The following is a 16,550-nucleotide window of genomic DNA, read 5'->3' on the forward strand; positions in this document are numbered from 1 at the left end:
AGGAAGTAAAAGACCCTGATATTGTCCGTGACAGTCTTGGGGAGGGAATTAATTCGTTTTTCTTCTAATTTTTCTTTATTGAGCTAACATTGGTTTGCAACACTATACATGAATGTTAACACAACACTCCAACCATAAATCACCCATAGTCCTTTACTCTAGACTACTCTAGACCATTGGGCCTCCCTTGTTCCCACAATAATCCTCTCCCCTTTTAGCACCCTTAATTCTGCAGCCATATTTCTAGGGTTTGTTTTGGTTTAGTTTTATCCATTCTTTTGTTTTTCTTTCTCTGTATTCCACATATGAGTGAAATATGATGTTTATCTTTTTTCTTCTGACTCACTTCATGTAGCATTATCCCTTTCAGTTCATCTATGTTGTCACAAATGACAAGAGTTTATCTTTTTTTATAACTGGGTACTACTCCATTGTGTATATATAACGCAGCTTCTTAATCCACTGCTCTGTCATTTAGGTTGTTTGCTTAATTTAGCTATTGTAAAAAGTGCTGCAATGAATATAGGAGTGCACATATCCCTTTGAATCAGTGATTTTATATTCTTTGGGTAGATACCTGAGTGGAATTCCTGGGCATATGGTAGATCTATTTTTAAAATAACCTCCATGCTATTTTCTGTAGGGGCTGGGCCAGTCTACACTCCCACCAACAGTGTATAGGATTCCATCTTCTATACCTGATCAGTAATATTTGTTGTTTCTGGTTTTGTTTTGTTTTGTTTTGTTTTTTGATATGGGCCATTCTCAAGGAAGTGAGGTGGTATCTTAGTGGTTTTGATTTGCATTTCCCTCATAACAAATGATGTTGGGCATTTTTTCATGTGCTTTTAGGCCATTTGTATGTCTTTGTATGCTTTTAGGCCATTTGTACTTAGTTCTTTTGCCTAATTCTTTTCTTAACTTCGTTATTTAGTTGTATGAGTTTCAGTAGATCTTGGATATTAGCTCTTTATGGGATGTACGATGTGCAAGTATTTTCTCCCATTCTGTAGGTTTTTTTTTTTTTAAATGTATTTATTTATACACACAAGACTGGGGGGTGTGTTGGCCAGAGGTGTGGGGAGTGAGAGGATTCACCAGAGATAGTGTGGGGAACAGAACAGGAAGATCTACTGAAACACATTGCTGAGGGGAGCAGCGGGCGAGACAGGAGAGGTCTGCTGCACCATGTGGGTCAGCTCCCTGGCTGGGGATCAAACTCATGCCACAGTGGTTGGCAATAGCTTGATAGGCTCATATTTTAACCCCATGCCACCAGGAAGTCCCTGTTTGTTTTATTTTTAACTGATAGTTTATTTGCTGTGCAGATATTTTTTAGTTTAATGTAGTTCCACATTTTTGTTTTTGTTTTTATTTTCCTTGCCATTAGAATTTGTTTTCAAAGAAATAATTGAAGCCAATGCCCTGGAGTGTGTTGCTTATGTTTTTTTCTATGTATTTTATGGATTCTGGTCTTACATCCAAAGCTTTAATCCATTTGGACTTAATTTTTGTGTATTAGAGTGGTCTAGTTTCATTTCCCTGCATATTGCTGACCAGTTTTCCCAACACCATTTGTTGAAGAGACTTTTCTTTCTCCATTGCATATTCTTGGCTCCTTTGCCGTAGGTTAACTCTCCACAGATATTTTGTTGGCCTGTGTGTCTGTATTCCAGTACCGTATTGTTTTGATTTCTATGGCCTTGTAATATAGCCTGTGGTACCTCCATTCTTCTTTACTCTCAAAATCACTGTGGCTGTTCAGCTTCCATATAAATTCCATATAAATTCTGTCCTGTTTCTTTGAAGAACTTCACTGGAATTTTGATAGGGATTACATTGAATCTATAAATTGATCTGGGTATGATGAACTTTTTTTTAATTTTGGGGTTATGCATTTTGCTTTTCCATATGTGCACATGTTCTACTTACCCTCCACCAAATCACCTGTGTCCATACCCTCTGCTTCCTTCCCTCATACCCTAATCCCTCCCTGTTGTTCTGTCTAGTAACCATTATATTCTACCACTGAATACATATTTACTCTTACTATACTTTGCCTGTAGTGTGTGGTTTTTTTTGTTGTTGTTGTTGTTATTTATATTCCTTGGATGAGTGACACCATCCAGTATCTGCCTTTCAGTCTTATTTCACTTAATCACTTCAAGGTCCATCCATTTTGTTCCAAATGACACTCATCTTTTTTCAGAGCTATGTAGTACTCCATTGAGTATATACTCCATAATTTTTTTATCTGCTTGTCTGTTGAAGGGCACTTGGTTTGTTCCATGACTTTGCAGTTCTGCACAGGCTGCTGTGTACATAGGTATAGATAAATTTAGTATTAGAGTCCTCATATTTGGATAAATACTTAGCAGAGGTTTGCTGGGTCATATGGAGTTTACTTTTTTTTTTTTTTTAAATTTCCATGCTTTTTTCCACAGGGTCTACAACAATTTACATTTTTACCAATAGTGGATGAGAATTTCTCCTTCACTGCAACCTCATCATTTGTTGATACTATACTTTTTTATATGGGCCATTTTCATGTGGGCGTGAGGCGGTATCTCAGTGTGGTTTTGATGTGCATTTCCATTATAATTAGTGATGTTGAACAGTTTTTTTATGTCTGTAAGACATTGGATTGTCTTCCTTAGAAAGTGTCTATTAAGGTCATTTGCCCAATTTTTTCTGTTTTATTTTTTGTTGTTTCATTAAACTTTTAACATTTTCTTACTTCATTGTTTATTTTTATATAGATTTGATTAATTCCTTCAGGTGTAGTCCCCATAAGCCTACCACACTTTATCACCCATTAACCGTCACCATAGGCCTTTGTGCTCTACCCTTCCCTGTTTTTTTTTTTTTTAATTTTATTTTTATATTCCCCATACAAATTGCAACCCCCCCCCTTTTTTTTTTTTGGTCAAGTAACTTATTTTATTTGATCCAGTGTTTACCATGTTATTTTTCTATGGAAATTCTTTTTTTTTTAAAATAAATTTTATTTTTATATTTCCCATACAATTGCAACCCCCTTATTTTGACCCCAATCCCTCCCCTCCCCACCCCCCACCTCCCATAGAGTGTCTCTGGTTCATAGTTTTTTGTTGATTTTGATTTTCACTTTCTTATAGTTATTCATTTTCCTGGTCCCTTATTTAAGTTTTCTAGATTCCTGCTATGAGTGAGACCATCTGGTATTTTTCTTTTTCTTTCTGGCTTATTTTGCTGAGCATGATCCCTTCCAGCTCCATCCATGTTGCTGCAAATTGCATGTGTTTATCTTTTTTGAATGCTGAGTAATATTCCATGGTGTATATGTACCACATCTTCTTGATCCAGTCATCTATTTTTGGGCATTTGGGTTGTTTCCAAAGCTTAGCTATTGTAAACAGTGCTGCTATAAACAGAGGGCAACTCCCTTATTTTGACCCCAATCTCTCCTTTCCCCACTCTCCCCCCATAGTGTGTCTCTGGTTTGTTGATTTTGATTTTTTCTTACAGTTTTTCTTTTTCCTGGTCCCTTATTAAGGTTTTCTAGATTCCTGCTATGAGTGAGACCATCTGGTACTTTTCTTTTTCTTTCTGTCTTATTTTGCTGAGCATGATCCCTTCCAGCTCTATTCATGTTTGCTGCAAATGGCATGTGTTTATCTTTTTTGATTGCTGAGTAATATTCCATTGTGTTTATGTACCACATCTTCTTGATCCAGTCGTCTATTTTTGGGCATTTGGGTTGTTTCCAAAGTGTTACCGTTCCCCGTTTTGATCCCTCTCCATTTCCCTCCCCTGCTGTATGCCTCAGATCTATAGTTTGCCTGCAAATTTTACCTCTATTTTTTCTTTTGTTCTGCTTCCCTATAGTCTTCTTACAAGTGATGCCATCTGATATTTTTCTTTTTCCTTACTTAGAATTCACTGAGCATAATCCTTTCCAGCTCCATCTATGTTGCTGCAAATGGCATGAGTTTGTCTTTTTTGCTTACTGAGTAGTAGTCTTGATCCATTCACTTATTTTTGAGCATTTAGGTTGTTTCCATATCTTAGCTATTGTAAATAGTGCTGCAATAAGCTTAGGAATGCAGATATCCTTTCAAATTAATGTATATGTGTCCTTTGGGTAGATTCCTAGGAGTAGAATTGCTGGATCATATGGAAGCTCCATTTTTAGTAGTGTGAGGAACTTCCACACAGCTTTGCATAGTGGTTGGACCAGTTTGCACTCCCACCAGCAGTGTAAGAGGGTTTCTTTTTTTACCATGTCCTTGCCAGCATTTATTGTTGCCAGTTTTTTTTTTTTTTAATACAGTCCATTTAACCAGCTTGAGGTGGTATCTTATGGTTTTGATTTGCATTTCCCTGATTATAAGTGATATTTAGCATTGTTTTCATATGCCTGTTAGCCATTTGCATTTTTTCTTTGGAGAAGTGTCTTTTAGCTCTTCTGTCCATTTTTGACTGGGTTGTTTAGTTTGTTTTTGCTGAGTTCTGTTAACTCTTTGTTGACCTTTAATATCCGCCTCTTATCAGTTGTATGGAGTGCACATACTTTCTTCCCATCTGTAGGGTATCTCTTTTGTTTTTTATTTTTTTCTCCTTTGCTATACAGAAGCTTTTAAGTTTGATGTAGTCCCAGCTGCTTATTTTTTCCTTCATTTTCTTTGCTTCTGGGGATGAGTCCTCAAAGGTGTTTCTGAGATAATGTGTCATGGAGTGTTTTGTCAATGTTTTCTTCTATATATTTTATGGTGTCATGTCTTACATTCAGGTTTTTACCCATTTTTAGCTGGTTTTTGTCTCGGTGTGAGGTAGTAATGTAGTTTTATTCTCTTGCATGTGACAGTCCAGTTTTTTCAGCACCATTTATTGAGAGACTTTCCTTGTTCCAGTGCATATTCTTTGCTCCTTTGTCACAGGCTAGTTGACCATGCACATGTGGCTTTATTTCTGAGTTTACAATTCTGTTCCATCGGTCTTTGTATCTGTTTTGGTCTAGTACCATGCTGTGTTAAGTATTATGATTGTGTAGTATAGTTTGAAGCCTGGAAGTATAAAATCTTCATTCTTCCTCTTTCTAGTCAGGAGAGCTTTGTCTATTCAAGGTTTTTTTGTGGTTCCATATGAATTTCAGCAATATTTGTTCTATTTCTATGAAGACTGCTATTTAGATTTTTTTTTTAAAGATTTATTTATTTTTATACAAGAACCTGGGTACAAGCCAGATCCGCGGGAGGGTGAGAGGACTCACCGGAGACAGAGCGGGAAACAGAACAGGCAGACTGAAGAAATACACTGCTGAGGGGAGCAGTGGGCAAGACAGGAGAGGTCTGCTTCGCCATGTGGGATTCTCACCGGCCGGCCGGGATCAATCCCGCGCTGCAGAGGCTGCGGACAGCTTCACAGTGCAGCACTCAACTGCTTGTGCCACCAGGGAGGCCCGCTATTTAGATTTTTAATGGAATTACATTGAATTTGTAAATTGCTTTTGTTAAGATGGCCATTTTGATAATGTTAATTGTTCTGATGCATGAGCATGGAATGTCTTTCCATTTATTTGTCTTCTGTTTCTTTTATCATTGTTTTCTAATTTTCTTTTTATTGGCCTTTCACCACTTTAGGTAGGTTTATTCCCAGGTTTTTTGTTTTCTTTTTCCTGGTATACTTGTAAATAGGATAGTATTTAATTACCTCTTATTCAAACAGATTGTTTGCCTAAAAGAAGCATTTACCCATTTTTTGATTGGGTAGTTTCTTTGTTGTTGAATTGTATAAGAATTTTGTGAATTTTGAAGTTTAGTCCCTTGTCAAATGTGTGGTATACAAATTTTCCCCATTCTGTAGGTTGCCTTTTTTTGGGTGATAGTTTCTTTTGAAGTAGGAAATCTTTTAAGATTGATATAGTCCTAGTTGTTTATTTTCCTTCTTGGTTTCCCTGCTGTTGGTGTTGAGTCCCCAGATATTTATAGTAGATGTCATATAGTGTGTCCCCTATATTTTCTTTCAAGTCCTTTATAATATTGGTTCTTATATACAGACCTGTAATCCATTTTGTATTAATTTTTGTGTGTGGAGTTTCTTTTTTTCTCCCCAAGAGGCTATCCATATTTCCCAACAGCATTTATTAAAGAAGCAATCCTTTTTCCGTTGTAAGGCCATGGCTCCTATGTGAGAAACTAACTCTCCATATTTATGAGGGTTTATTTCTATTCAATTCTATTCCATTGGTATGAGTTTCTGTTTTTGTTCTAGTACCATACTAGTTTTGATTACTGTTGCTGTGTAATATAGTTTGAAATCAGGAAGTGTGATGCTTTTATACTTTTTTTCTTTTCTCTCAGGGTTGTTGTAGCTATTCAGGGCCTTTTGTGGTTCCAAGTAAATTTAATATATTTGTGCTGTTTTACTTGCAAAAGTGATAAGTATTTGATAAGTATTGCATTGACTCTTGTAAATTGTGTTAGGTATATGGACATTTTAATAATGTTAATTCTTCTGGGACCTCCCTGGTGGCACAAGGGGTTAAGACACAATCTGTGAAGCTCTCCGCAGCCTCTGCAGCACGAGTTCAATCCCCGGCTGGCCAGGGAGCAACTCACATGGCGCAGCAGACCTCTCCTGTCTTGCCCGCTGCTCCCCTCAGCAGTGTATTTCAGTCAGTCTGCCTGTTTTGCTCCCCACGCTGTCTCTGGTCAATCCTCTCACCACCACACCTCTGGCCTGTACCCCAGTTCTTGTATGCATAAATAAATAAATCTTTAAAATAATGTTAATTCTTCTAATTCATGAGCACAGGATAGCTTCCCATATCTTTGTACCTTTTTTTTTACTTCTTTTAACAGATTTTTATAGTTTTCAGTGTATAGTTCCTTCACCGCCTTTGTTTCAGTTTACTTTCAGGTATCTCATTCTTGACATAATTGTGAATGGGATTGTATTCCTTATTTTCCTTCTGATACATTGTTTGACTATAGAAATGCAGCAGATTTTTGTGTATTGATTTTGTATCCTGCCACTTAATTGTACTTATTATTTTTAGAAGTGTTTTTTGTTAGAGTCCTTTGGTTTTTCTAAGTATATGTCATCTGCAAGTAGTGATACTTTAATTTATTTTCCAATTTGGATTCTTTTTATGTCCTTTTGTCTAAGTGCTTTGCTTAGCACATCCTATTCTATGTTGAATAATAGCGGTGATAGTGCATCTCCCTGTCCCGTTCCCGATGTTAGTGAAAATGCTTGTAGCTTTTCACCATTGAATATGATGTTGGCTGTGTATTTGTCACATAAGGCTTTTTTATGTTTAGCTGTTCCATTTATTACCTTTGATTTTAGTGTTTTTATCATAAATGACCATTGAATCTTTTTGAATACTTTTAAAGCATCTATTGAGGTGATCACATGGTTTTGATCTTCATTTTTGTCAATCTGGTAAATGACATTGATTGATTTACATATGTTGAACCAGCCTCGCCTCCCTTGGAGGAAGCCTAAGTGACCATGGTGGATGATTCTCATAATATGTTGCCATTTTCAGTTTGCTAGATTTTGCTGAGGACTTTTGCATCTATGTTCATCAGAGGTTGGTGTATAATTTTATTTCCATACTGTCTTTGGTTTTGGAATTAGAGTAACATTGGCCTCACAGAATGAATTGGGGAGTTTTCCTCCCTCTTCAGTTTTTTAAAAGAATTTGAGTAGGGGGCCTCCTTGGTGGGGCGAGGGGTTAAGCATTGCACTATGAAGCAATCCACAGCCTCTGCAGCTTGAGTTCGATCCCTGGCAGGCCAGGGAGCAACCCACCTGGCATGGCAGACCTCTCCTGTCTCCCCACTGCTCCCCTAAGTAGTGTATTTCAGTCAGTCTGCCTTTTCTGCTCTCCACTCTGTCTCTTGTGGATCCTCTCACGCCCTGCATATCTGGCCTATACCCCAGCTTTTGTATGCATAAATAAATAAATCTTTAAAAAAAGAAAGAATGAGTAGGATAGGTATTGAATCATCTTTGAAGGTTTGATAGAACTGGAGAAGCTATTTGGTGCTGGGCTTTTGTTCTTAGGGAGACCTTTTATTACTCTTAATTTAATTTAATTTATTTTTTTTAAGATTTATTATTTTTATACAAGAAACGGGGTACAGGCCAGATGCATGGGAAGAGTGAGAGGATTCACTGAAAGTCCATATGGAGACAGCTGGGAACAGAACAGGCAGACTGAAGAAATACACTGCTGAGGGGAGCAGCGGGCGAGTCAGGAAGAGGTCTGCTGCACCATGTGAGATTCTCACCGGCCGGCTGGGATCTAACCCGTGCTGCAGAGGCTGCAGACAGTTTCACAGTGCGGCACTCAAACACCTGAGCCACTAGGGAGGCCCTACTCTTAATTTTAGCACTTATGATTGGACTATGCTCTCCATTTCATCCTTGTTCAATCTTGGGATGTTGGATGAATAAAAATATGCCCATTTCTTATATGTTGTTCACTTTGTTTGCAGAGAGACTTTTGTAACAGATTTTATGATCCTATGTATTTCTGCCTTTTGTGTTGTAATTTGCCTCTTTTATTTCTGATTTATTTCAATTTGAATTTCCCTTACTTTTTTCATAAGCATGGCTGATGTCTTGTCAATTTTGTATCTTTTTTCAAAGAACCAATTCTTTGTTCCACTGATATTTTGGACTTTTCTCTTTTTTCATGTGGGTCTGTGTTTCTATAAACTTCCCATATAATATTGCTTTTCAAGCATCCCATAACATCTGTCTTCATTTTGTCTCTGTTTTTATTTGTCTCTAGATACTTTTTGATCTTTTCTTTGATTTCTTCATTGATCGAGGAGTTGTTCAGAAGCATTTTGCTTAGTCTCCACATGTTTTGATTTGTTCCAGGATTCTTTGTGATAAATTTCTAGCTATATGGCATATTGATCTATGAAGATGCTTGATCTAATTTCTATTATGTATTTTCTGAGACATGTTTTATATCCCAGTATATGATCTATTTTATTATATGCTCTTGAGAATGTTTCATGTGCACTTGGGAAAATATACTCATTTCCTTTGGGATGGAAAGCTCTATAAATGTCCAATAGATACATCTGTTTAACATTTCATTTAAGACTTTATTTCTTTGTTAGTTTTCTGTCTGGATAATCTATCTCTTCATTTCAGTTGTGTTAAGGTCTCCAACAAGTATTGTATTTTTGTCAGTATGTTGTTTTAGATCTGTTAATAGTTTTTTTTATGTAACTAAGTGCTCCTCTATTGGATGCAAAAATATTAATAGTTTTTTTTTATATCTTCTTGGTGAATTGTTCCCTTGACCATTATGTAATTATCATCTTTGTCCCTGATTACCTTTTTTAGTTGAAATTTTAGTTTATCTGATGAAAATAGCAGTTTCTGCTTTACTCCTAGAGTTACTAGCCTGTGTGACCTTGTCCTTTTTTTAAAAAAATTATTTATTTATTGCATAGAAGAACTGTGTTGTAGGCCAGAGGTGTGTGTGGGGGGAGGGGAAGATGAGAGGATTCATTAGAGACAGAGTGGAGAGCAAAACAGGTGGATTTACTGAAATACACTGCTGAGGGGAGCAGAGGGTGAGACAGCCTTGGCCAGGGATCGAACTCAGAGCCTAGTGGTGATAGCACTGAAATTTAGTCCTTAGGCCACCAGGAAGCCCCCCTGTTTGACTTTGTTCTAACCTATTATTTTAGTTTGTTTTTATCTTTCAATTTTTAATGGGTCTCTTGCAAACAAAGTATCGATAACAGAGACTTTTCACCCACATTTTTAACCTCTGTATTTTTATTGGTCAATTCAGTCCATTTTGGTGATTTTTAATATGAATTGATACTTTTTCTGTTAACTTATTTTTTGATTTTGACTTATTTTCTGTTTCTTTTTGTTCTTTTGGATGACTTTCTTGGTAATTTTATTAATTTTTTTGTTTCTTCATCTTATGGTCTCTATTTTGAGTTTTGATTAGTGGTTACCACCACTGGAGTTTTTACTTAAATCCCTATATATTCAGTTCTTTGTGTCTGCTCTCCAACATATAACTTTACAGGTTCTGTTTATTTCCTCTCAACACATTCCCCCTCTGGCCCGCCCTTTGTGTTTTGTTGTTGACTCATAGTATTAATTTTTTGTACTTCTGGAGTTGTGTTGCTGTTGTCATTTTGCTTAGGTGTGTGTGTTTCATTTTTTTCTTTTCTTGTAGATGAACTCCTTTCAACATTTTTTTTGAAGGGCAGGTCTGGTGGTGGGACATTAGCTTCTGTTTGGGAAAATCTGTGTATCATCATATTGGCTGGCAGTTTTTGTTTTTTAGGATTGTGACTGCTTCTCTCTTCTTACCAGGAGAGTGTCTGGGCTGAAGTCCAAGGAAATTCTAATTTGGGAACCTTTGTAAGTTATTATATTTCTCTTCCTTTCTGCAATTTTTTTCATTTATCATTGAGTTTTAATAGTTTGACAATGATGTATCTGGGTAGGTATAGATCTTTTTGCATTTAAAAATGTGTGTGTTCTCTCTGCTTCCTTGACATCCATGTTTAATTCATTCTTTAGGTTTAGGAAATTCTCAGTTATTATTTTTTGAATGGGGTTTCTGCTCCCATTTCTTTATGTTTATCTTCTGGGATCCCAATTGTTTTTAAGTTTCCTCTTCTAATTAAGTCTGATACTTCATGTCAAATTTCTTCAGTTTTTCCTTTGTCTTGATTGTCTCCTCTAAATGGGTGATTTTTTCGTTTGCGTCTTCTACATCTGAAATTCTTCTGCCAGCTTAGTTTTGAAGGACTTTCTAAATTTCTCTGCATTTCATTTCTTTTTGTGATCTTTTTATACAATCTCTTTGATGAAGAACTCTCTTTATTCCTGGGTATTCTTTCTAAGATCATGCACCTGTGTATTCCAGTAGCTCATTTAGCATTTTTAATATTGTTGTTTTGAAGCCTTTGTTTGATAGTTCCTCTATTTCTGTATCCTTTATATTTGCCCCGGGACTTCTGTTCTTCTCATTTTGCTTTCCCATCTTATGTTCAGATGCTTCTTGCTTCTTTGACATATGTTGAGCTTTATTTTCAATTTGTGTTTGTGGTACTGGGGATTTAGTTTTGTTTCTCTCAGTTTACCTTGGCTTAAGGGGGCATTAGGAGGGAAGCTGGGGTTAGTTGATCTCAGTTTGAGGAGTCCTATACCTCCTCTTCTTTCATTCCAGTGTCACCTGCAGCATTGGAAGCGGCACAGGATGAGGGAAAGATAACTGAAAGTCCATATGGAGCAATGAGAAGCCTAGAGATGCTACATCGGAAGTAAGTGCAGGCCCCATCCAAAGGCAGTCTTGAATTTATTAGTACAAAAATGGGGCAAGTACATAGGGAGTTTACATTCGTGAGGGAGGCGTTATCCAGGATGTGAACTAGGGTGGAGTGACCAGGGACTATTGCTTGGGGGCTCCATTGTTCCTGCTAGTCAGAGCATATTATCTCTATTTTAATATCTGCCTGCTGTTTTCAGCAGATACTGATGTCCCAGTATGTTCCTCATACCAGGACGTTGGCCCTTGTTGAGAGCCCCCCTGCATGACCCTAACCTCGCTGACAAGCAGGAGCTCTGGGCACCAAGACAATATCCCCAGGAACAAGCTGTGCTCTGTGCTTTGGTGGTCTCTAAACTTCTCATCCTGCCTCCCAGCTGCACATTTCTTTCTAGGACTGTGGTCTATGAAGCTTATCTTTGATGTGAGGAGCTAAGTGTGGAATGCCAGGCCAGTGCTCCTGGACCAGTTTGCATTTGGCTAGAAGGCAGCGCTGTGTGTGGGGGGCATATGTGCGAATTGTCACTTGGCTGCTCACCTGCCCCTGCCTTTTGCTGCCACATCTGAAGGGCTTCAATATCTTTGTGCTGTTTACTTTCCCACAATATTTGTGAGTTTTGTGTTTTCTGCTCTTGGGCTTTTTATGGACTCAAGCCTGGCTTTTTGGCTTCTCTTTGATATCTTCCGAGAAGGTAGAAGGACAGGAGCTTTGGACTCTTTGATCCAGAGTCCCTGTTTTCTGAGTCTGTACCCACAGAGTTCTCAGTATCTCATGTAGGCTTTGCACCGCCTTGTGTGTCAGCAGTTCTTCCAGTGGGTCTCACCACGGCCCAGGTCATTCCCCCCAGCCCAGTCAAGCTGCCTTTGCTTTCTCCCTCCCCCACTCAAGGGCCACCAGCTTCATTTTGCTCTCTCCATGGGAAATCTCCATGACAGCATAGAGCATTTACATCTTCCTGTGAACAAATACTAATTTTTTATAGTTGTTTTTAAGGTGTGGGATTATTCCCACCTCTGTTCTGCTATGCTGTAGGTGGAGTGTCTGTAAAACGGACATTTTGTCGATGTTAATTCTTCCAGTCCAGTAGCATAGAATATCTTTCCTTTTATTTCTTTTAGTAATGTCTATAGTTTTCATTGAATAAGTCTTTCACCTCCTTTGTTAAGTATTTATTACTGTAATGAGACATCTTAACATTTTTATTTATATTTTTTAAGATTTATTTATTTATGCATACAAGAGCTGGGGTACAGGCCAGAGGTGTGGGGGGTGAGAGGACTCCCCAGAGACAGAGTGGGGAACAGAACAGGCAGACTGACTGAAATACACTGCTGAGGGGAGCAGCGGGCGCGACAGGAGAGGTCTGCTGCACCATGTGGGTTGCTCCCTGGCTGGCTGGGGATCGAAGTTGTGCTGCAGTGGCTGTGGATTGCTTCATAGGCTGTGTCTTAACCCTTGCACCACCAGGGAGGCCCCTTAACATTTTTATTATGCCTGGATTTGGGAAAGGCAAAATCAAAGGGTTGTCAGAGACAAAATTTTAACATAAGTGAAAAATACACAAATGGGAGAAATAGTCTCTGTATCTATTTGGTATACTATGTATGGGTATAATATGTGGAAAAATAGTAACACTATTTACCACCTGTGCCCAATGAATCTATTGAAAAAATATTTTTAAGTCATTTAGCAGTAGATATATACTAATGAAAATATAATAGGAGATATGAGTATAAGCAACTTCATTAAAATTTTAAATAGTGAGAAAATAGTGAACCCAAGTATGTGTTCCATATTTTCATAGTATTGATGGTATTTGTACCTGATAAGTTTGTCTTCTAAATATTATTAACATACATTTGTTTTTATGTATGAAACTGAAATATATCCATCTTGTAAATGCTGATTTTAAATTTCAAATACATCTCTAATAACTTATACCCTATCATTATGTTCTGGTTTTTGTTCTTGCCTCATCAGAATATAACACTGGAAGAATTAATTGAAAACTGACAACAAAATAGTTTTATTGAAGCTGTCTTTTTTCATTGTTATAAGACATTTTTATATTTAGATTTATAGCTGCCATTAAAAAGATCAAAAATTTTCAGTCTGAATCCAATTACCATAATTTTTGTATACACACCAACTCGCAATATTTAGCTATTTTTTAAACAAATGTTTTACTGACGGGCCTCCCCTGGTGGCGCAGTGTTGAGCGCTGGGCTGTGAAGCTGCCCGCAGCCTCTGCAGCACTGGTTCGCTCCCTGGCTGCCAGCCAGGGTCCCACATGGTGCACAGACCTCTCCTGCCACACCTGCTGCTCCCCTCAGCAGTGTATTTCATCAGTCTGCCTGTTCTGTTCCCCGCTCTGGCTCTGGTGAGTCCTCTCACCCTCCTGCACTTCTGAATAAATAAATAAATCTTAAAAAAAAAAGTTTTATTGACATTATATACTAACAATTTCATTCAAAGCCTACAATTCAGTGTTTTTAAGTATATTAAAAAATTTGAGCAACCCTCATCATAATCTTATTTTAGAACATTTTTACTCTCCTTAAAAGCACAAGTAGTTAACTCCAAGCCTGCAACCCCCACACCCTCCAGTTGTTCTAACCAATTACTAATCTACTCTCTGTCTCTATAATAGAGTTGCCCTTTTGAGCTATTTTACATAAGTGGAAACAAACAGTGTGCGCTTTCATGAGTGACCTTTGTTTACCATAATGTTTTCAGGAGTCTTCCAGGTTATATAGCATGTATCAGTACTTCATTCCTTTATTGCTAATAATATTACATTGTATGAATATACTGCATTTTATCCATATATTAGTTGGTAGGCACTTGGGTTGTTTGCACTTTTTGGTTATTATCAATAATACTATGGACATTCATGTGCAAGTTTTTAAATGAGTATATGTGTTCATTTCTCCTTGCTATGAACCTCTGAGTGGAGTTACTGGTTTATATGCTAACTCTATTTAAAATTTTGATGAACTATTAAACTGTTTTCTAAGGGAATTGCATTATTTTGCATTTCCATCAGCTATTTATGAGGGTTCCAATTTCTCGGTATCCTTGACAACACTAGTTCTTATCTCTTGATTGCTGCCATTTTGAGCAGGTGGAAACTAAAAGGATTTTAGATCTGTATAGTATAGAATTGTGGGTAGAAGCCGGTGTAGCCGGGCTCTCAGTGGGTCCTAACCCTGTTCAATACACAAAGTGAAAACCACTAGGAACAAGCTCTTACTCAAAGATAATTTTTTTTTTGAAGATTTGTTTTATTCATTTATGCATACAAGAGCTGGGCTGTAAGCCAGAGGTATGGGGGGGTGGTGTGGTGAGAGGATTCACCAGAGACACAGTGGGGAGCAGAACAGACAGATTGACCAAAGTACCTGGCTGACAGGAGCAGCGAGCGAGACAGGAGAGGTCTCCTGCGCCATATGGGTTGCTCCCTGGTGGGCCGGGGATTGAACTCAGGCTGCAATGGCTGCGGATAGCTTTATAGTGCTGAGACTTAACCCCTTGCTCCACTAGGGATGCCCTCAAAGTTAAATTTTTTAGAGTATGCAACAAGGAAAAATGTACACGAGGAGAACAATAGGGGCTCTCAAGTAGGGGAAGTTAGGGAAACATTTTGGGAGTTGGATTAGTTTTGCATCATCTTGGCAAGAGACGTATGTTAATATTTGATATAATTTCTCTCTTTTGTAAGCCATGTACATTTTGCAGGTTGGAGTTTCTGTTTCAATTCTTAATACTTTAAGAAAATATCCATTTATTTAAAAAGAAAATAACTATATTCTAATACATTTATGCATAAGTTCAGGTGGTGATCTTTAAGTTTTATATTTTGTGGGGTATTATTTTTGCCTTAGTTTTTTCTTTCTATCTTAAAAATGTATCAGGTCATGGAATTGTGACGTTTGAGGATATCTCTTGGCTTTCTAAATACATCCCTTTATAGTTTCTATTTTTCTTAAATGGGTTTGTTTTGTTATAAGAAATCATTATTTATACATACATATATACATACATACATATTTTGTGGCATTACAATAGTGATTAGGTGTTAAATCTAGACCAAAAAAAACCCAAACGTGAGGGGCCTCTCTTGTGGCTCAAGGGGTTAAGTCTCAGCACTATGAAGCTATCAGTAGCCACTGCAGCACGAGTTCGATCCCCAGCCAGGGATCTACCCACATGGTGCAGCAGACCTCTCCTGTCTCTCCTGCTGCTCCCCTCAGCAGTGTATTTCAATCAATCTGCTCCCCACTCTGTCTCCGGTGAATTCTCTCACACCTCCCCCTACTTGTGCCTCTGGCATGCACCACAGTTCTCTATGCATAAATAAAGTAAATCTTAAAAAAAACCCGTGAAATTGTTGGGCTGATGAAATTTATCTCCTTGATTTCTGGTGCACATCAATCGAAATTGAGAGAAAGGCCATTATTCAAAAGTGTTTAAGTTTAAAATAGTTTTATAAAAGTATGCTGGCGGAATAGTAGTGTCTGCTGCTTACCAATTTTTGATTGATTTAAAAAATTCTTTCATTACATAATATTAAAGTTAGTCTAATCTCTTTGATTAGTCTTTGGGAAAATCTCAAAGTTATCTTCCACAATTTATAGTGTATTGCATCCTTTGTTGCTCAGTAGTAAAAGGAATCAGTACAGAAAATTAATTACACTAAGAACAGTTTTTTTTTTCTTTTCTTTTTTTTTTTGTGGGACCCTTGCCGGCCACCGGGGAACCAATTGGCACTGCAGAGGCTGCGGGCAGCCTCGCAGCCAAGTGCTCAACCGCTGCGCCACCGGGGGAGGCCCAGAACATTGTTTCTTAAAAGCAAAGTATGATATAATTTTATACTGTAACCTGTAAATTTGCACGTTCTCAAATTCTTTACTTCAACTGATTATTTAGCATATCTAATACCTTAGTTCCTTTATCGCATCTCTTTTCTATCACCTTGACCAGAACAATCTTAATTCTAAATAAGTCCAAACGTACTTCTTTTTTTGTTGCTGTAAAAGACCACTGAGTGTTACAGAAGAAAATCCTGTAACCACTATCTAAATAATTTCAACTTTGCTGTTTGTGCTGCTCAGCAAGCTTACAATTTTTTTTAAAGGTTTATTTATTTTATACAAGAACCAGGCTACAGGCCAGATGTGGGAGGGTGAGAGGATTCACCTGAGACAGAGTGGGGAGCAGAACAGGCAGGCTAAC

Source organism: Talpa occidentalis, unplaced genomic scaffold (genome assembly GCF_014898055.3).
Source record: "Talpa occidentalis isolate TD23 unplaced genomic scaffold, MPIMG_talOcc4v2.1 talOcc4.3, whole genome shotgun sequence".
NCBI classification, from domain to species: Eukaryota; Metazoa; Chordata; class Mammalia; order Eulipotyphla; family Talpidae; genus Talpa; species Talpa occidentalis.